The following is a 21,137-nucleotide window of genomic DNA, read 5'->3' on the forward strand; positions in this document are numbered from 1 at the left end:
GAGACATTCTTATTGTTTGCCTTGGAACGGAGGGACAGCGTATTTTCAACATGGTACCAGCCCACGCAGCTACAACGCAAACCGCGTCTAAGACGCCGACTGGGACGCCGACTGGGACGCCGACTGCACCGAATGTCTACGACGTAGCCGTTGTGGCGCTCAGGCAACACTTCGCGTCATCCAGCAACGTCGTCGTAGAACGCCACTGGTTCCGTCGTCGGTACCAAAGTAGAGGCAAGTCTGTTGCTGACTTTGTCGCGGCGTTGCGGGAACTCGCAACAGTTTGTTCTTTTGTTTCTGAGGATGATGCTCTTCGAGATCAGTTCGTGGCCGGCGTTTCATCAAATTGTGTACGCGATCGTCTCCTACTTGGAGATTCTGCGTTTTCATTGACTGGTGCAGTTGAGGTCGCACTGCAGTTTGAGCGCGCGAGCAAAGAATTAAATGTGTTTTCTGCTTCTGTACAGCCTGTTTTGAAGCATTCGCATACGCATGCTAAGCACTCATCTAAGACGGGAAGTGCATGCCCGAAAGCACAGGATAGTTCGTCAACGCATAATAGCATCTTACATGGGTCGCAGAGTGAACCTTCTCATGAACCTTTTAATTGCGGCTCCCGAAACCACAACGCTTCGTGGTCTCGATGCCCAGCTCTAGGCCAGCGTTGTTTATCCTGCCGTCGGAAAGGTCATTTTCAACACGTTTGTAACCAGAAACGCTTTACGCAAGCAGAGGTTCATGAGCTTCAGTGCGACGACGCTCCTTCGACATCCGATCTTGCCAAGCAAGTTCTGGCTGTCCATCACTCGCCACGTGATGTGGTTCACATAAATGTGCGAATTTATGATGTCAGGTTGACACTTTTAATCCGTCTCTATTCTCTCCGATGAAGTGTTCACTGTTAGGTTCCCTAATATGTCACTTTTACCTGCTCCCCTCGTTTCCTTGCTTTATTATTCAAAACGTGCAATCTCCGTGTGTGGCTGCTTCTGGGCCGACGTTATTTTCAAGGGTTGCAGTGCGCAGCTCCTGTTCTATGTTGTCCATCGGGGCACTTCTTTGATTGGCCTTGATGGCATAAAGGCTCTGAAGATACGTATTGAAAGTGCGACATTGCAGTGCCTCCAAACCTCCTTTGTCATACGAGAAGAGTAGTTGAGAATATGGCAGATAAGTCTGCGGCAACGTCTCTAGCACCCATGCAGCCCGTAGAATGGCGTTAGCGACCATGGCAAAAACTTTGCATCGATATTGTGGCCCTTCTTGAACATGTGCCTCAGAACAACAGGTTCATAATCACGCTCGTAGATTATCACTCAAAATGGCCCGAAGTTTATTTCTGCAGTATCGTGTCCATAAGCACAGTCAACGAGTTTCTAACCAGCGTATTTTCGCAAGAGGGTTATCCTGAAGAAATAGTCACTGACAGCGGGCCACAATTTATTTCTCGTGAATTCATAGAATTTTTTATGATCAAGCCATTCGCTTGTCTCATTCATCAGTCTACGATCCTTGGGCTAATGGACAAGTTGAGTGCTTTAATCGAACCCTTAAAAACTATGTACAGGTGTGTCTTCTGGAACCACAACTGCTCTGCCAAGCAGTAATTGGGTATCTGGGTGTATACAGATGCACACCACGTGCCAGAACCGGCGTTGCACCAGCAGTGTTGTAGCATGGCATGATTCCCCGAACCAGGATGCATGTGGTAGTCTTTTCTGCACCAGCTTTTGAAGAAGATACAGCTAAAGAGCTCTCACGATTACGCCATAGGATCATGAAACAGCAGCGAACCAGCAAACCAAATGCGGACCGCAGAAGAGCTGCCATAGAGACTACAATCGCAGTAGGTGATTTCGTTCGTGTCAAGAAGCTGTCTTCTTGTTTCAAAGAAGATGGTGTCTTTGCACCACCAACAAAAGTTGCGAAAAAACAAGGGCCTTCCCTTTTCCGGCTACAAGATGGTAGGACTTGGAACGCCTCAAAACTTGCCCAAATTCATCAGAGGAGTCAGCTTCATCTTCCTGAGTGTTCCAGTGAGCTGTTGCTACATCCTTGCGAGTGTGCTGTGCCATGCTATCGTTTTGTGCCTACTTCTCCTACAACGGTGCATCCACATCAGTCTCCCGTTCTGCCAGTTTCTCCTGCCGGGTTGCCGACACCGCAGTCTGCTGCACCAGCTGTTGCTGTGCCAGTGCCATGACCTACTAGTGTGCAACCAACTTCAGGTTGTCTTGTGCGGTCCCAGCCTGTGCCGAAGCAGACTGCTGCTACGCAAGCAACAGGGCGGCCGCAGCGAGAACAACGATCTTTTCCATGGGTGAAGGACTATGTGTCGTAGTAGTGCGGGTGTACATTGTGTATATAAGTGTTCTCTATTAACCCCTATTAACCCCACTAACCTCTTTAAATAAGGAAGGAAATGTGTTATAATGTGATTTTAGTTTCATTTTCGTTTTGTTCTTTGTACCCAAGAAGGGGCGTTGTGTGTGTGTTTCTGTCCTATATATATGTAGCTGACATGAGTAATAAAGCTGGCTTAGAGTCCATGTTTCGGACTGTTCATGGTCGCTCTGCAAACACTACAAGCACCAGTGCTACAGACGGCGTGATTTCCCACCAGGACAGAGGTGGCTTGTGCTACCCCACTGCCGAGCTCGTGCGTGTGCTGCATGCCCTGAAAAGATTTGTGGACGTGATGCTTCTGCACCGCGCAGCTCTCCTTACGCCTCCACAGACGGCCGTCGTGGAGAGTGCGGACGTAATTTTTGGGCTTCCAGTACTGCTGTGTGACCGTTGTGACCAAATCCAAAGGCGCAAATTAATAGAACTTGTGTGCAGAAATTTTATGAAGCCGCTGTTCAGAAACCGTGCTGTCGGCTTCACCGATAAACAATCTGTGACCGGGATTTATCAAAGGAAGCCGTTGTCCCAGAAGTTTTTCAAGCTTTAAAAAGCTTGCACGGCACGCACGCACCTTCAATGTTGGAATGACAAGTGGTTTCAGTTCAACCGGTTCTTTCTTAACTTGTCCTGACTCACTTCTTTTTATTTTTTTGTCTTTTGTATGTATAAAATTGCTATATCTTGTTCCATCACTTCAACCTGTGAATTCCACTTATATTCCGATCGGGATCGATATTCGGCAGAGCACTCTTTCGAGCACTTGCAAACAGAGGACGTGTTTTTTCGTAATAGATTACCAAAAGAAACGCATGAATGCGAAACTACCGAATACGAAAAATAATAGTCGCATAAAATTATAAAAAGCCAGTGGCTGCACCGCATTGTTACGAAGGAGCAACGTCAACACGGTCCCGCCGGCGCGACTGCTTCGAACTCCGCCGACACGGTCACCAGCCGTTTGGTAGCGTGTGTTACTCAGCTCGCGACTGCTTCTGCGCAGAGCTGATAGACGACCGGACGAGACGACGGTGAGTGAAGGCAAGTTTTATGTAGGGCAAAGAAATAGAAACGTTACAAATTCGGCACTGGGGCCGACAGCTTAGGGACACGAAGAGCCGAGATGTCTTCTCTGACACATAGGTCTACTACTGGCGACGCGTCGAAGGGCTGTTTTTAAGGCACCGTGTGGATCCTTTGAGTCACCAAAAACGTCCAACCAGAAGCGCCGCTGGCCGTGATGTTGGAATCCTCCAATGGGGACCCGCTGCAGAGCGTGGTTGCACCAAGGATGAGGGATGTTGCCACGCATTGCGTAAGACTCGCCAGACTGGAAAGCACCGATTGCTGCGCGTGGTTGCAGCCAAGGTCGAGTGACATTCCGACACATTGCGTAAGACTTGCTAGACTGGAAGGCGCCGATATCTTCAAAGGGCTTGTGGGCTGAGGGAGCTCGCTGTGCGTTGCGTGACAGACCGGCGCCGCCGCTTGATGACGTCGTTGAGTTGATCGCGTTAGGTGCGCTCGCGCACTGGCATTGACACAGATTGCCTTTGCAGAGGCATTGACGTTCAGTGTGGACTCCCAGGCGTAACAGCACCCCCGCCGCCAGACAATGCGCCAGAAATACGAGCTGCTTTCACATGGCATGTCGGGCGTGCTCGTTCGCCAGGTCCCTCTTGGTTTGCTTCCAGGGCCATGGGGAGAATGCAAAACCAGACTCCGTTCCGTGAACACATCCCATTTTTGAGAATGGATTCCAGCTCCACTGGCTTGTCACCACAACTTGCCGGCCAGCTTCGCCCGTCTCTTCTGACGATTTTGGGTCTCAGCACTTGGCGATGGTTCTGCAACGTGACAAAAACGGTTTGTCCGCAGACAATACACGACACAAGCAAGTGTCCTCGTTTACCCGACAGAACACCAGACAAAATATAGTACATACCTAGCTACGTGTTTATCGGAATTTCGTTCCCTGTACCTAAAGAGGAACATGTGGGACACAAGACTCTGAAGATGAGAAGTGAAATGTTTGCACGTACAACAACGTAATGAAATAGAATACAACATAAAGTTTGCCCTTTGAGATCACTCTGGCCAAGAGCGCTCAGCTAAGGCAGTGAGGAGGACCAAATTTTGCCCCAAATCGCTAGCGAAGAACCGAGAGGTGGAGAAGGTACTAACTAAAACGCATGGCTCAGTGCGTCTGCATTAGCGTTTACTTTCCTTTTTTGTAGCGAACGTCAAAGTTATGCTCCTGAAGTATCATGCTCCAACGCAGTAACTGGCCACATTTAGGCGACATGTTATTTAACCAGGTTAGAGGACAGTGGTCCGTTTCGACCACAAACCTCGAAGCGGAGACATAACAGGCTAGCTTTTGAACGGCCCACACAAGGTAAGCGCATTCCTTTTCAGACGTACTGTATGCCTCTTCCCTGCAGCTGTTTTCGAGTTAAATACAAAACTGGCTTTCCATTACCAGCACTCTCTTGCTGGCACAACATAGCTCCCATGTCGCGATTACAAATCACAAATCCCTTGGAATCAGAAATCGCTTAGAGAAATTGGGTGCCATGAGAACAGGCTTTTCGCTTAGGGCCTGTTTCAGCTGGCAAAACGCATTCTCATTTTCTGCGTCCCATGCTACTTTCATCGGCTCCGACGTTCGAAGTACGTCAGTTAGAGTGCTGAAAATACTAGAGTAGTTTTGCACGTAATGCTGATAGTATCCAGCTAGGTCCAAGAATATCCTTATCTCAGATTTTGTGGTCGGTCATGGATAGTTCACGACGACGGCTACCTTAATTTTTGAAGGTCTACGCCGGACACGCCCCACAACGTGTCCCGCGTAGGACACCTCGCCGCACCCCAGGTGACATTCAGTAGGTTTAACTGTAAGACCAGCTTCTACCTATTCAGCATGACGCGTAAATGTTCGACATGTTCTTCCCAGTTGTTTTAGAAGATGGCGACATCGTCAAGATACGGCAGAGCAAACTCAGAGAGGGCTTTGAGAACGTGGTCTAATAAGCCTGAAAAACAAAAGCGCGCATTTTTCAATCCAAAGCTCAGCTTAAGTGGACGATACGTTCCAAATGGAGAAACGAATGCGGCATAGTGGCTAGCACGCTCTGTAAGGGGGACTTGCCAATACCCTCGCACGAGGTCTAACGTGGAATTGTAGCTGGACTGTGACACAGTTTCTGCTCTCTCTTCTAGGTTTGGTATCGGGTAAGTTTGGTCTCGAGTTATGGCGTTAAGACGCCGATAATCGATGCATGGCCTCGGATCTTTTCCTGGCACTTGAAACAATATTACAGGGGATGTATAGTCACTATCGTCAGGTACCATGGCTCCCAACTCCAGCATTTTGTCGATCTCCTTTTTTATGATCTGCTTTTGCAAAGGGGAACAACGATACGGCTTGCTACTGATTGGCTCCTCACATGTTAGCTCGACAGCGTGTTCATTCACCGTCGGGTTTCCGGGACTTTCCGAAAACACGTCTTCAAACTCGAACACAATTCTTCTCAGGTCCTTCTTCTGGACTTCACTTAACCTAGGCACAAGGTTACACTGCTAAGAGATTACCTCCGATCACCTTTCGTTTACATCACTGGAACTCAAAATTTCTGCTAACTCTTCCTCTGATGCATTCAAAAGCACATTTACGACCTCTTGACATTGAACGTATGGTGTCGTAAAGTTACTGTGGTGTACTTTGTTCGGCCGCATTCATAATTTCAGTTCATAATTGGTATCAGAAAGCTTCGATATTACTTTGGCGGGCCCTTCCCATTGAACGTCAAGCTTGTTCTTTTTGGACGGCCGCAGCAGCATCACTACCTGACTACCTACTTCGAAAGTACGCTTCTTCGCCGATTTGTCGTAGTACTCCTTCGACAAAACTTGTGCAGCCTTCATGCGGCTTTCCTCAAGATCTTTCGTTTTTCCAATCCTCCGAAGGAGGTCTTGATTATACGCAACTACATTAGGGTCCTCATCGAATCCCTCCCAGGACTTGCGTTGTATTTGCAATGATGTTCTCAAACTCCTGCCATACACAAGCTCTGCAGGGCTAAAACCATTGCTCTCATGAGGAGCTGATCTCAAAGCGAACATAACGGGAGGAATACATGCTTCCAAGTCCCATTTGTGCTCGTAGCAAAGAGCTCTCAGTATCCGTTTCAGAACGGAATGCATACGCTCTACCGGATTAGATTGCGGGTGACGAATCCAGCTGTGCACTAGTTTATTCCGCATTTATCCATAAAGGTAGAAGTAAGGCAGCTGGTGAAGACACTACCATTGTCGCATTAGATTTGAGAAGAAAATCCGACGCGTGCAAATATCCACGACATGATGGGAATTGAGCTCCCTAAGTGGTATCGCTTCCGGAAATTTTCTGGCTACACAGAGGGCCGTCAGGATGTACCGACAATCTTGCCTTGACTTTTGCAATGGCCCGACGATATCAATTACTATGCGCCGAAAAAGTTCTGTGATAATATGCACAAGCTTCATTGGTGCCTTCCACTTGTCCGTGGATTTCCCCGCTCTCTGAGAAGTGTCGCATGAGCGTACAGTCTTTGATATATTTCCAGCATTTCGGCAATAGAATTCAATGGAAAGTCTAGCCTCGGCCTTTTTTATGCCGAGATGCCTTGCCCACGCGTTTTCATGCGCCAGTTCCAATAGTTGGCGACGATACTTTCGTGGCACCAAGAGCTACTCATACTTGCTACTTTGCACATGTGTGTAGCTCCGATACAGGAGCCCTGCCTTCTCAAAAAAGTAAACATTACTTTTTCCCTAGTTTACGCTTTCCATTAGTGCTTTATTCGAGAGGTCCTCACGCTGCTCTCGAATGAGTGTTTCTCTATCAACCCTCGACAGCTCACTCCAACTTTCCGCTACAGGCGAGAGCGTTGCACCCCTCTCGTTCTGACTCAATGGCGCCATGTCGTCTCCTCCGCCGAAAGAGACCGTGCCAGTCGCTTCGGCGACAGGCCGCTCGAGTGACTGCTCAAATGACCCACACGGAGAATTTTCTGTCTGTGGTTCCGTCGGCTCGCCGCAAGGTCAACCAGATCAGCAGCTTTTGCACTTGATGCTTCACCACATTGAACAAGATCAAGTTCTTGCGAAAGCTTCTGCGCTTTCGATCGCGTGAGGGCCATGTACGCTAAGTTGGAGAAAAACGATTCACCCTGTTCTTTGAGAAGCTGCTCTGAGTTATTAGAGAAAAGATATTGAAAACGATCGGTAAGCGCAGCAGACACAGCCGCTTCGTTGCGAAACTTACCGAGCGGGCCTTCAATGACAACCGTAGCGTTTGGTAAACAAGCACTCTGCTTCTCGGTGACTTGCCTAATTCACGCTCATTTTCCTGTAAAGTCATGCGGAGACACCAACGAAGGATGGACAACGTCCATGGTTGCCGCTGAGTCTCGAAGTGCTCGACACGTTTTCCCATCACGCTAATTTCTTAGAGATGCGGCTCTAACAACCGCATGTTTTTTTTCCGATTCTCGGATTGTTACGAAAGCAAAGTTTGGCTTACAGTTCGTCGTGATGTGGCCTTCCTTTTTGCAGTAGTAGCAGATTGAGGTAGTATAGTAGCAAGCTGACCGATAGTACCACTATAAACAGCGGCACAAGTTCGGCGGCGCCGCTTCACGAAATGACATATTGGACAAATTGACGAAACATAAATGTAACAGTTACAGTTGTAGTGGAGCATACGCACCAACGCGTATGCGCCTTCGGAAGACAACGAAAAGCCCATGCTCTGCTTGCGCGAGAGTTTGTGCCGCCTTTGCCAGACTGGCCGTACGCCCACTTTCCGTTGCGACCTCGTTGCGACTTCTCGGCTCGATTAAACGTCATCACATTTGGTGGAGGCTGCTGAGATCCCCAAGAAGATCTGGAGCTCCGCTCTCGCAAGTTGCCTGAAAGACTACTGCGAAACATGACTGACGCAGTCGCCAACCAGCCCGTCCCAGCCCAGCCAGCACCATCGGCTGCCCCGTCTACCTGCCCCGGCGCTACTCGCCAGCGGGACCCACCAATCTTCAGCAGAAGTGGTGAGCAAGACGTCGAAGACTGGCTGTCCTTGTACGAACGCGTAAGCGTCAGCAAAAAGTGGGACGACGACTCTAAACTCGCTTACGTTATCTTTTACTTGGCAGACGTAGCTAAGCTTTGGTTTACCAACCGCGAAACCGCCGTCGCCAACTGGTCCTCCTTTAAGACCCTCGTAACAGAAGCGTTCGGCCGACCAGAGGTCTGCAAGCTCCGCGCTGACCAGCGTCTGCGCCACAGAGCCCAGCAGCCTGGCGAAACGTTTACGAGTTACATTGAGGATGTGCTCGACCTCTGCCGGCGTGTTAACCCATCTATGCCCGAAGAAGAGAAAATTCGGCAGATTCTCAAGGGTATTGAGGATGGCGCATTCCAGATGTTGCTAGCGAAAAGCCCGACCTCGGTGGCAATCCTCGTAAGCCTGTGCCAGAGCTTCGATGAATTACGCCGTCAGCGTTCCATCGCCCGACAGAGTGTCTCACCACCAGATTCGATCTCGGCTGTCGCACTCGCAAATGTCAACGTTCGCCAAGAAAAACTGTCCAACCAGATCAAAGACTTTATCAGGGAGGAAGTCGCCCGACAGCTCTCCCTGCTGCCGCATAGCGACGCGCCCACCGCAAGTCTGCCTTCGACACTGCAGCAGGCCATACGCACTGAAATTTGCGATGTCCTACCTACAGTGCAGGCCCCTTACGCATGCACTTCAGCAGCATCTAATCTCTCAGCTGTCAGCTACGCACCACCTGCACCATCTTCACCTCTCAGCTACGCAGCTGTGGTTGCGCGACCCCCACCGCATCCAGTATCCATCCAGTATAGGCGCTGCCGGAGGAGGTGGAGCCTCCGGCGCTGCCGGAGGCTCCACCTCCTCCGGCAGCGCCTCCGGTTTACAGGCCCTCACCTCGCTTTTTCCGTCCATCTAATGAGTGGCGCACCCATGACAACCGTCCTATCTGCTTCGCGTGTGGCATCGCTGGCCACATTGCACGCTACTGCCGCCGCCGTCCCACACCAGCGTACGCCTCCTTTGGAACTCCTACCTATGCGTCGCAGCAGGCCACCACGCCTGCATACGAACAGAGGCACTCTGACTCGGATCGTCGCCCATCGACTTCTCGTTTCCCATCTCCTCGTCGCCGATCGCCATCTCCTATGCGTCGTAGACCACCTCCTGAGGAGGGAAACTAATCAGTGCAGTTCCGGAGGCAAGAACTGCAACTTCTGCGCAATTATCAAGACCTCCATTTTCGCCGCGAAATGTTGTTGATGTCAATGTTGAGGGAGTCGCCACACAAGCGTTAATTGATACTGGGGCCGCCGTTTCTCTGATGAACGCAAAATTTTGTCGCAAACTGAAGAAAGTGACCACATCTCTCTGTGGCATCGTGCTGTCCACGGCTAGCGCGCAACGCATTAAGCCCTCGTCTGTGTGTACGGCGCACGTCGTCATCCAAGACGTTTTGTACATCGTCCAATTTTTTGTACTACCATCTTGCTCTCATGACTTCATCCTGGGTTGGGATTTCTCATCAGGTCATGAAGCTATCATCGATTGTTGCCGTGCGGAAGTGTCCCTAGTGCCAAGTTGTGAATTTGCACCACCCGACCATTCACCACTGCTCTGCAAACTCATCGCTGACGACGACATCACCTTGCCTCCGGAAGCTTCAGTCCCTATTAGCTTTTCATGTGTGGCGCAACCTGACGCCACGGTGGTGTTTACGCCATCTCCTGTTTTTACTGAACGCAAGGGCATCGTGCTCCCTTTTGCCGTTCTTACGATTGCGTCTGGTTTAACCGTAATGCTGGTTACCAACCACTGCAACTACCCCATTGGCTTGCTTCGTGGTGAAACGTTAGGATATGTGCAACCTGTCGACCATATCAATGATATTATTCTTCCCGACGAAACGCCATGTCAGATTGCCGCAATCACTCAGGCGTCTGAGCCATCGAGCTCACCAGCCTTCGACAATGCTATTGACGCAGACCTTCCCCCCTCGCATCGCAGCCAACTTGTTGCTCTCCTTAACAAGTTTCGCTCTTCTTTCGACTTTCAGAAACCTGCTTTGGGCCGCACCACGACTGTCACTCATACTATTGACACCGGCTCACATTCGCCTCTGCGACAGCGTCCTTACCGCGTTTCTGCCGAAGAGCGCCACGTCATTACGGAGCAAGTAGATGACATGCTTAAACGTGGAGTCATACAGCCTTCTCAAAGCGCTTGGTCGTCACCCGTGGTTCTGGTAAAGAAAAAAGATGGCACCGTTCGATTTTGCGTGGACTATCGCCGCTTAAACAAGATTACAAAGAAAGACGTCTACCCGCTACCACGAATAGACGATGCTCTTGACTGCTTACAAGGCGCCGAGTGCTTCACATCCTTGGATCTGCGTTCTGGGTATTGGCAGGTGCCAATGGCTGAATGTGATCGCCCTAAAACAGCCTTTTTAACGCCGGATAGCCTGTATGAGTTCAAAGTCATGCCATTTGGGCTCTGCAACGCGCCTGCGACGTTTGAACGCATGATAGATACCATATTGCGGGCCCACAAGTGGAAAACTTGCTTGTGTTACCTAGATGACATCGTAGTCTTTTCAGCGGATTTCCCGACACATCTTCGTCGTCTCCACGAGATTCTGACGTGTCTAGCTTCTGCAGGCCTGCAACTTAACACCAAGAAGTGCCACTTCGCAGCCCGAAAACTAACCATCTTGGTACACGTCATCACAAGAGACGGTGTTCTTCCGGACCCCGATAAGCTTCGAGCTGTCGCTGACTTCCCAATGCCCACATCACTGAAAGCCCTGAGAAGTTTCGTTGGTCTTTGCTCTTACTTTCGTCGCTTCGTGCGCAACTTCGCGTCCATCATTGCACCTCTGACTAGTCTGCTTTCCAACAGCAAAGGTATATCTGCATGGTCACCTGCATGTGACGACGCATTTCACCAGCTGCGCCGCCTGCTGACCTCGCCACCTATTCTTCGCCACTACGACCCCACTGCTGCCACAGAAGTTCACACTGATGCAAGCGGCGTTGGTCTTGGCGCAGTTTCGGCACAACGGAAAGGCACCCAAACCGAATACGTAGTCGCTTATGCAAGTCTCGCTCTTAAGAAGGCTGAATTGAATTACTCCGTGACAGAGAAGGAGTGTTTGGCCATAATCTGGGCGCTTACGAAGTTTCGCCCGTACCTTTACGGCCGTCCTTTCGACGTGGTCACAGACCACCACGCTCTATGTTGGCTGTGCTCCTTGAAAGACCCGTCCGGACGTCTGGGCCGTTGGGCACTTCGATTGCAGGAATACGACATCCGTGTCGTATATCGTTCCGGTCGCAAGCATGCGGACGCCGATGCACTTTCCCGATCGCCATTAACACCAGATGTGGCTTCTCTGTCACCCCCTTTTACCACCTTGTCACCACTCGACAGCACTGACATGCTTTCGGAGCAGCGTAAAGACCCATACCTTGCCTTGTTAGTCGACTACCTTACCGATCCGTCTTCTGTCCCTTCCACGAGAGCGCTGCGCCGGCAAGCAGCCCACTTTGCCTTACGTGACAACATTCAGTACCGCCGCAACTACACGCCTGGTGGTCGGAAGTGGCTCCTTGCTGTCCCAAGTCATATGCGCTCTGACATCTGCATGAATTTCCATGCAGATCCCCAAAGTGCTCACGCAGGTGTCCTGAAAACCTACGAAAGGCTGCGCCAACGCTATTACTGGTGAGGAATATATCGTTTTGTGCAGAAATACGTTCAGTCTTGCACCACTTGCCAACAGAACAAAACACCTCCGCGGCACCTTACTGGCATGTTACAACCGCTCCCGTGCCCGGCTCGCCCATTCGACCGCGTGGGTATAGACTTCTATGGCCCCCTCCCATATAGTAACTCTGGAAACCGGTGGATTATTGTCGGAGTCGATCATCTGACACGCTACGCTGAGACTGCAGCTCTACCGGCAGCGACCGCCCACGAAGTTGCACTCTTGATTCTCCGCAGCTTCATTCTACGCCATGGTGCTCCGCGGGAATTACTCAGTGATAGGGGTCGAGTGTTCCTGTCGGAGGTCATCCAAGCTATCCTCGCTGAGTGCAACATTATCCACCGTAAATCTACCGCATACCATCCACAGACAAACGGTCTTACTGAGCGGTTCAACCGCACACTTGGCGACATGCTGAGGATGTACACCTCCTCCGACCACACTAACTGGGACGCTGTATTGCCCTTTGTTACCTTCGCTTATAATACCGCGACGCAAGCGACTACCGGTTTTTCCCCGTTCTTTCTATTGTACGGCCGCGAACCTTCCCACCCACTCGACACTATACTACCGTACCGCCCTGATGCATCTGAGTGCTCCCCGCTTTCGGAAGTCGCCAGATACGCTGAAGACTGCCGTCAGTTGGCTCGGTCTCTGACAAGTGAGGCTCAAGGTCTACAAAAGACTCGACACGACGACGCTCACCGCATAGCTCCTACATTTCGTGCTGGCTCCCTTGTGTGGCTTTGGGTGCCCCCGCACGTTCCTGGCCTGTCTTCTAAACTTCTGGCCCGGTACCATGGTCCGTTCCGTGTCATTGACGCGACCTCCCCGGTGAATTACATCATCGAGCCGTTAACAAAATCACCAGATTTGCGCCGTCGAGGACGCGAGACCGTACACGTCGACCGTCTCAAGCCCTACTGCGACCCCCTCATTGTGCCTACTCCCTGAGTCGCCAGGATGGCTACCCTTCACCCCGGGGGTATTGTAGTGGAGCATACGCACCAACGCGTATGCGCCTTCGGAAGACAACGAAAAGCCCGTGCTCTGCTTGCGCGAGAGTTTGTGCCGCCTTTGCCAGACTGGCCGTACGCCCACTTTCCTTTGCGACCTCGTTGCGACTTCTCGGCTCGAATAAACGTCATCACACAGTAAACATAGACACTGCCATCTTATGCTTAAAAGTGTTTTGTTCTGGTTTTCTATGTCGTATTTTGCAATGAATATAGTCATACGACGTTGAATGTACTGCCCATCGTTTTGATCCGTGCTAGTTCACCATAGCACCATTCGAATATTCATACGAACGGATGCAAAACGGCATCATTATCAGTCTAAGATGGCAGCCTTTGATCGTGCCCGAAACAGGGCGTATATGCAGAAGAAATCAAGTGGTAGCAGTGCAGCACGAATGCAGCGCGTTAAATGAAGAACTACACAAAGCCCTGAAAGATGAAATCGAAAAGGAGAAGTTTAATGAAGTTAAAAGCGTCGAGGCATATTACATGCTCGAACCTACTCAGGGTATATCATCACCTGTCCGAGGTGTTAAAGTTGATAATTTTCGAGGATGACCACTTATATGCAGCGCCTGAACGTGCTGCAGAGAATATACACCATCTGCTTTATTCTTTAACTTATCTGTTTGCACTAGCCCTTTAAGACATCGGATATACGGGATGAAGATGCCAAGGCAGTAAGATGGCAAGAGAGAGAAAGGAAGGCTGGGGGATTAACCATATCTTGGCAACCAGTTTGCTACCGAGCACTGGGAAAATAGGGGCAAGCAAGGAAGTGTAGAGAGACGGAAAAGAAACCGCATGTGCACTCAGAAGTAGGATGGCAAACTTAAAAGAGGATTTATTACAATATTTACAGAAAGGACGAGAGATCTCTTGCGAATGAGCTGGGTGGCTCACTATGAAGTGTGCGTTTGGACTAAATCAGGGAATGGGTCCAGAATACGCTGTTGAATCACGGGACACACACACCATTTCTGACGGTCCGCTCACACTCGCTCAAGTCAAGGTCTTTGATTGGGGCGTGGCCACCATACTGTACCTGTGACACCAAGTAACCATTGTGGTCGTCTCATCGAACGTCTTATGGTGTCGGAATGCCACCTCACTTCCCGGCTCAGATGGACAATACACGGCGGACAGCAGGCTGACAGCCCTTCGGGGACTTGTTTGATGAACAAAGTACGCGTGTCTCCCCGTCGGCCCAGGCCCCACGCGTAACAACGGCTATCCAGTGTTGAGAAGAGGCGTAATAAGCTTGTCTTAGGTCATCAGTTTTAAAAAGAACAAAACAAAATTTTTAAAAAATTGCTAGTAGAAATATTATATAAGATGGCTGGATTCGTCAGTAATGCGGAGGCAGACATTTGAGCGACATGTCATATATGGCACAGTCCAGCAAACAGGTCTTCATCACGTAACTTGAACGGGCCTACTGGCACTGGGAGAGGTGAAGAATGATTGCCGCTGACGGGTGTACTTCTGTTGCGAAGGTAATGTTCAGAATCAACCAAATAAATCTGAACATTATAATCAGGCCTTGATAAAAAAGTAAGTCAAGTTAGAAAGCTCCTCAGGTAGCCAAGTAATAAATTACTTCGACATACTTTATGGAGGGGTAATTTGCAAATAAATAAGGCAACCGCTGTTTACTGACAATCAATGACGTGAACGCAATCAACGGTGTGTCTTCGCTATAAAAACTGCAACGTTACATGTGGACACGAGCGGACGAATGCACCGGAGAACAAATATTACACGTAATAAAAGCGATGTGATGTTGCACATTTTCTCCTGTACAACTCCGTGCCCTTTTGCGTGCTCGTGATGTATTCAAAGGAGCTAGCCGAATCTCAGGTAGTAGTCGAGCAGAGAAGCCGGGCTGATAAGAGCAACGTTTATATACACTATTTACACAGTAAAGGTAGCATCATGGAAGCTGGATGGGAGCTTCTCAGGGATGGTTAAGAGCGTCTCGGTGCTTGCGTTTTAAGCCCTGGTGTTCCTAAAATTCTCTGCAGGTGAAAACAATGGACAGTTTGCAATAATCTGCAAGGCAGCTTTTCTGTAAGGTTAGTTTTCCAACCAAAAACTTTCGTTCAAAGACTGCTTTTCTCGCTCATTTTGTTTTTGTCATTCCCCTTTTTGAGATCTTGTTGTGCTCGCGTGCATTCGCTGGAATTCAAAGAAGTAGAGGCACAATGAGGGAGAAAAGCAGTCTGTGAACGACAGTTTTTGGTTTGAATATATACCTTACAGGAAGGCCACCTTGCAGATAACTTTAAACTGACAGACTGCATGTTCATTCAGTCCAGGGCAGTCCAAAGAAGTGGTCGTCTTCATCTCCGTCCCACAAATGGTGGTGGTAGTAGTTAGAAGAAGGCGCCTAATTTCTGCAACCTAGCAGGGAGCACGGCGCAGTGAATGAGGATGAAAAAACGAGAGGGAGAAAGAGAGAGAAAATCAAACACTGCCTTCTTTTCTACCCAGGAAAGAGAGAGGATGCACGTTCAGTTCGTCACACGGCGGGAGAGAAGCAGCACAACTAAGGTCAATAAGCACAACACAGTGGATGATCTGGTCGGAGGCCCCTTCGAGTAATGCGCCATCCGAGTATGCCTCCAGGAGGGCGACACGGTCGTGGCCAGCCTGTATATCCGACCTCAGCAACCATGGGATCCCGGGTGCCTTCGGCAGCTGGCATACAAGCTGGGGAAGGATTTTGTCCTCTGTGGTGACTTCAGCGCCCACCACCCAGCATGGGGCAGCCACAAGACCTGTACGCGGGGCAGCACCCTACAGGACGTCCTGCACGAGCTGGGCCTGGTGGTTTGGAACACCACGATCGTGACCTTCATCCGTGGTGGGGGCCGGGCAGCTCGCACGGCCATCGACGTCAGCGCTGCTACGGAGGGATGCCACTACTCTTGGACACTGGTACAGGACACGTGGAGCTCGGACCATCTACCCCTGCTGAAATCTCCCTTTTGCGACAAGGCCCCCAGGAACAGAGAATACCGTGTGGTAGATAGGCAGGTCTTCCGGCGGCTCTTCAAGGAGGACACGAGTGGCGCGGACCTCTTGCGGCTGGTGGCCGACAGCGCAAAGGCAGCAACAGTTGTAACTAAGGCTCGGGAGGGACAGCCCGTCCCGGACATCAAGCACCTGGCACTGAGGGCAACACGGCGGCGAGCAGAGCGGCAGGTCCTCAAAGGAGCTCTACCGGAACTATGGACGGCATTCCGTGGTATAGATGCAGTTTGCCGACGCCATGCCCGCAGGCACAGGAACCAGGACTGGGGAAGCATCTGTGCCTCTATCAACTGTTCAAAGGATGAGGCCCGCGCCTGGCGCTTGCTGAAGTGCCTCCTGATGGTGCCACGGGCAATGAATCAGGTGCTGTCTGAGGCAGTGCACATGGCTGTCCCTGCTTCTGAGCTTGCTGAGCTCCTGGCCGATCAGTTTGCCACCAGGAACATCGCCAAGCTGGCCCCTCTGCGCCCTTCGAACGCCATACCATGTCCAACCTCCTGCCATCATTCAGGCTAGATGACAGCAGAGACCCAGGAACTGTGCAGCGAGCCCTTGCGGGTACACGAGCTCGTGGCGGCCCTCGAAGGATCCAGGCGACGCAGTGCCCCAGGAGCAGACGACATCACCTTTCAGATGCTCCGCAACCTGGCAAAGGGAGGCCGTCAACGTCTCCTGGTATACTTCAACGACGTCTTGGACACCGGAGTGCTCCCGGAGTCCTGGCGAACCGCGGTGGAGGCACCCATCCTGAAGCCCCTGAGGAAGGCCACTGTGCTATCCTCCTACAGACCAGTGTCTCTATCTGCAGGCTGCGAGGTGCTGAAGAAGGTGGCCTTGGAGAGACTGCGATGGATGGCAGACCAGCTGGGCTTCTTCCCAGAGCAGCAGACGGGCTTCAGGCGACACCGGAGTCACTGCCGACTCCATCACAGACGTCGTCGCTACCTTGGAGGATGCCAAGAGCTGCGGGGTTGTGGCCATGCTCCTGCTTCTGGACGTGGAAAGCACCTTCGATAGGCTCCCGCACGTGGTCGTAGAGGCGACCCTAGACAAACTTGGCATCAGCGGGTGCCTCCGAGGCTTTGTGACCGCTTTCCTGTCGGAGAGTACCTTCTGTGTTCTTGTTGGTGATCAGACCAGCCAGCCCAGAGTCATCACAACCAGTGTTCGCCAGGGCTCGTTAGTGATTCCTTTCCTCTTCAACAAGGCGCTCGCAGGGTTTCCAGCTTCCCTCCCGACAAACACCAGGTTCCCGGCCCAGTGCTCTGTCTATGCTGACGACGTGGCACTCTGGGCAAGCAGGCCAAAGCGGTCCATCCCTGCCATCAGGAGTTCACTACAGGCAGCCCTAGATACGCTGATCGCCTTCCTCGGAGGCATTGGCCTTAGGGTTTCTGCCACGAAAACCAAGGCCCTGCTGATTCACCCACTTGCGACAGCACGGGCCCACGTGAAGCCGCTGAAGGTCAACAACCGCCGTCTCCCTCGGAGGACGACAGTGAGGTACTTGGGCCTCACCATTGACCACCGGCTCACCTAAATCCCTGCTGCCAAAGCCACCTCAGCCCAGGTCCGGCGTGTCCAGGGTGCCGTCAGCAGGCTGCAACAGCAAGGCCGCGGATGCTCTACAACGTGGGCGCTGCGGCTCAACTAGGACGCCGCCACTTGTGTCCTGTTGTATGCCCTCCTGCTGGTGAACCTGACGCCAGCCAGGAGACGCCTGCTGGAAGGGCTGCACAGGGGATCTCTGAGGGCCATTATGGGACTACCTAGGAGCTTCCCTGTTGCCGCAACGCGGGCGGAGGCGGGAGAGTGACCCCTATCGCTACGCATGCTACAACGCGCTTGGGCACATATACCGTCTTCACCGTGCTGCAGATTGTGCAGCGCTCTTGGCCCGCCTGCGCAGCCTGCCAGGGTCCAGGATGGGAGGCCTCATCCCCCTCTATCACCAGAAGGTACCGGATCCACCGATCATGTTGCCCCTCCACCGCCACTCCTCCGGCCACCAGAGGTGCATCTCCACCTTGACGTGGTTACAAAGCACAGAGCACCTGCACTGCAGCTGCTCAACAGCAGGCGGCATCCTGCAAACTCCAGGACCACCTGCTCTACCCATCCCGTTCGCACCTGCCAGTGCTCCGGAGCCTGGTAGAATTTCTGGAGGAGACGGGAATAGCTGCTTACAGATGAGCAGCAACCGGCCGACCCTGCCCCTACTGCTGCCGGTTTGCTGCTCCAGCCATGGCCTTGACATCTTACACACACCCTTCCCCCACCCTATCTATCTTCTCTTACTTCCCTCCCCCCACAAGGCACTGCACCGTGTCGCCCAAGGAGCTGACAGAGATTGGGTGCCTTCTTCCTCTTGCTAGAATCACTCAACAACAAACAGCGTCACAGTGAATAACATTGCATCGCATGTGCAGAATAGGGTCTGCAGCGCTAGGCAGGCTAGAGCATGTGGTAATGAAAGACTTGAAAGCACCACAGAATGTGGGAAACATACCTGTCGACGTATCCCAAGCTCTCCGCTAATTGTTCAGGGCGTTTCGTGTCCCATCAAACAAATCAAGCAGCCTCGATTTCCAACAGCCCTTTCTAGGCCGCCAGTCAGTCAGGCGTTTGAACGAGGGGAGCCTTTATCCCTAAAGAATTCGTAGTATGATTTTCGTGTTGTCACCACTTTTGGTGCACCTCGAGAGCGTTGACCCAGAACAAACCAGGGTAGGCTTAGCTGCAATCGTCCCCTGTGTCCAAGCAGCGCCGAGCCAGGAAGGCCGATCTTAACATCTTCTACAGACACACGTGCACAAGCACGCACAGTTTCCCTCCGAGAGGGAATTAGTAGTGGTCGCAATGACGTTCGTAACATGCATTTGCTATAAAAAGGCGTGCACTGTATGCCATAGCTTCTTTTCTTCGAAAGGCTTGTAATTCTGGTATATTTTCATTATATAACTGAGGTATGAGGCGGTTGTTAGTCGCATGTATTTGGGGTAATGTACTACAAATATTTATTCGCCGAGCATGACTGCTGGAAATGATAGTCCTGAATGATGCGCCAAGAAAAAGGAAATCGCTGCAAAATTTTTTTAAAACTAAGTTCCCACGTGGAGTACTTGTTTTCTGTCTGTGCTTTTCCATGGTTCATTAATGTTAAGCCCCGCTGTCGCTTCTATAGAATGTTGTACATTAACCGTTATCAACGCAGTGACAGGATTTCCTACAGACTACCAAGCATTCGATCACCAGACATTTTTCCTTCGGCAGAATTTGATTAAAAGAAGCGACATGTTCTTGCTGAAAACCCTGCTTATGCACTGGGGCCCGGTGCACAGATGTTGCACACTACAACTCTTGACCATCGCGAACGCGAAGACGGCAAGCAAAAGCCTTTATGCTATTGTGTGTACGGCTGGTGTAACGAAACCCTCTAGTCTTGAGGGTGTTGGGTTAAACCATGCACTTTGCCCATTGCTATTTTTCATCATGGCGTTTGTCTATTCACTGAGTGGTGCTGCGTGGAGCACGCGGCAGTAGAGCCGATGAAATTTTTGGTGCTGGTACAAAGAGAAAACTAGCTTGTATCTCCTCTTCAATGAGTCCTTCAATTAAACCTACTGTAAGGGCTGCATAGGAGAAGACTATACGCCTGACGCAGTTAGAAAAGTAATGATTTGATTGATATATGGGGTTTAACCTCCCAAAACCACCATATGATTATGAGAGACGCCGTAGTGGAGGGCTCCGGAAATTTCGACCACTTGGGGTTTTTTTAACGTGCACCCAAATCTGAGCACACGGGCCTACAACGTTTCCGCCTCCATCGGAAATGCAGCCGCCGCAGCCAGGATTCGAACCCGCGACCTGCGGGTCAACAGCCGATGACCTTAGCCACTAGACCACCGTGGCGGGGAGCAGCTGGAAAAGTAAAGCACGTTGTAAGAGACCACTTCTGCTAATTGAAGGACTTGTAGACCATCACCATCTAGACTGTGGTGTTCTACAGAAAGATGTTGAGCCAATGACACGCCGCATTAGGTTCTAAATTTAACATTGATATGTCCAGACAGCAATACACTAACAGCTCATTTGCTAGCAGCCTGCCCTGTGTACCGACTGTAAGTTTTTTTTAAAAGCTTTTTTTAGTGAGTTAAATATTTTTGAATTGGCGTTCTACTGATCTCAGTCCTCGCATGTGTTTAAATGAAAGTAGCTGATTTATACTTTAAGCAATGCGTCCTAGCATTGAGTGCAAGCTCAGCAGATGCGAAAAACATCTAGACAGCATATCCAGCTCTCTAAGTACTTATTCAAATTATTTCCGTGCAAGTATTAGCTTTAGTCAACGAGGAATTCGAATACATTTAGAGTGCACCACGTGGACCTCTCATGACACTGTGAAGGGACACCGACGTGCCAAGCACCTCGGTGAATACACCCGAAGATTTATAAATTGATACGGCACAGCGAGCAAAGCATCCACGAAAATAAAAAAGGTATGCTTCACGACGGATAAGTTGCAATTATAAACCAACACATGATTACTGGGTATAAAACATGGTCACTCAAATACTATTGAGTTAATTCATAACGGTGGCTTCTCTGCCGTGCAATACTTTTTTTTATTTTCATGAATTCTTCGCTTTTGTCGCACTGGTTGGTATCACTTTTCTGTAAGCAGAGAGCTGCACGTGGTTTAAATTCACCTGGGTAGGGTTCGCATTTTTTGTTGACTAAAGCTATGATAACGTGGCACTCAAAACGCCAAAAATCAAAAGGACGAACTATTGGATGCCGAAATTTAGAACAC

Source organism: Rhipicephalus microplus, chromosome 3 (genome assembly GCF_043290135.1).
Source record: "Rhipicephalus microplus isolate Deutch F79 chromosome 3, USDA_Rmic, whole genome shotgun sequence".
Lineage (NCBI taxonomy): Eukaryota > Metazoa > Arthropoda > Arachnida > Ixodida > Ixodidae > Rhipicephalus > Rhipicephalus microplus.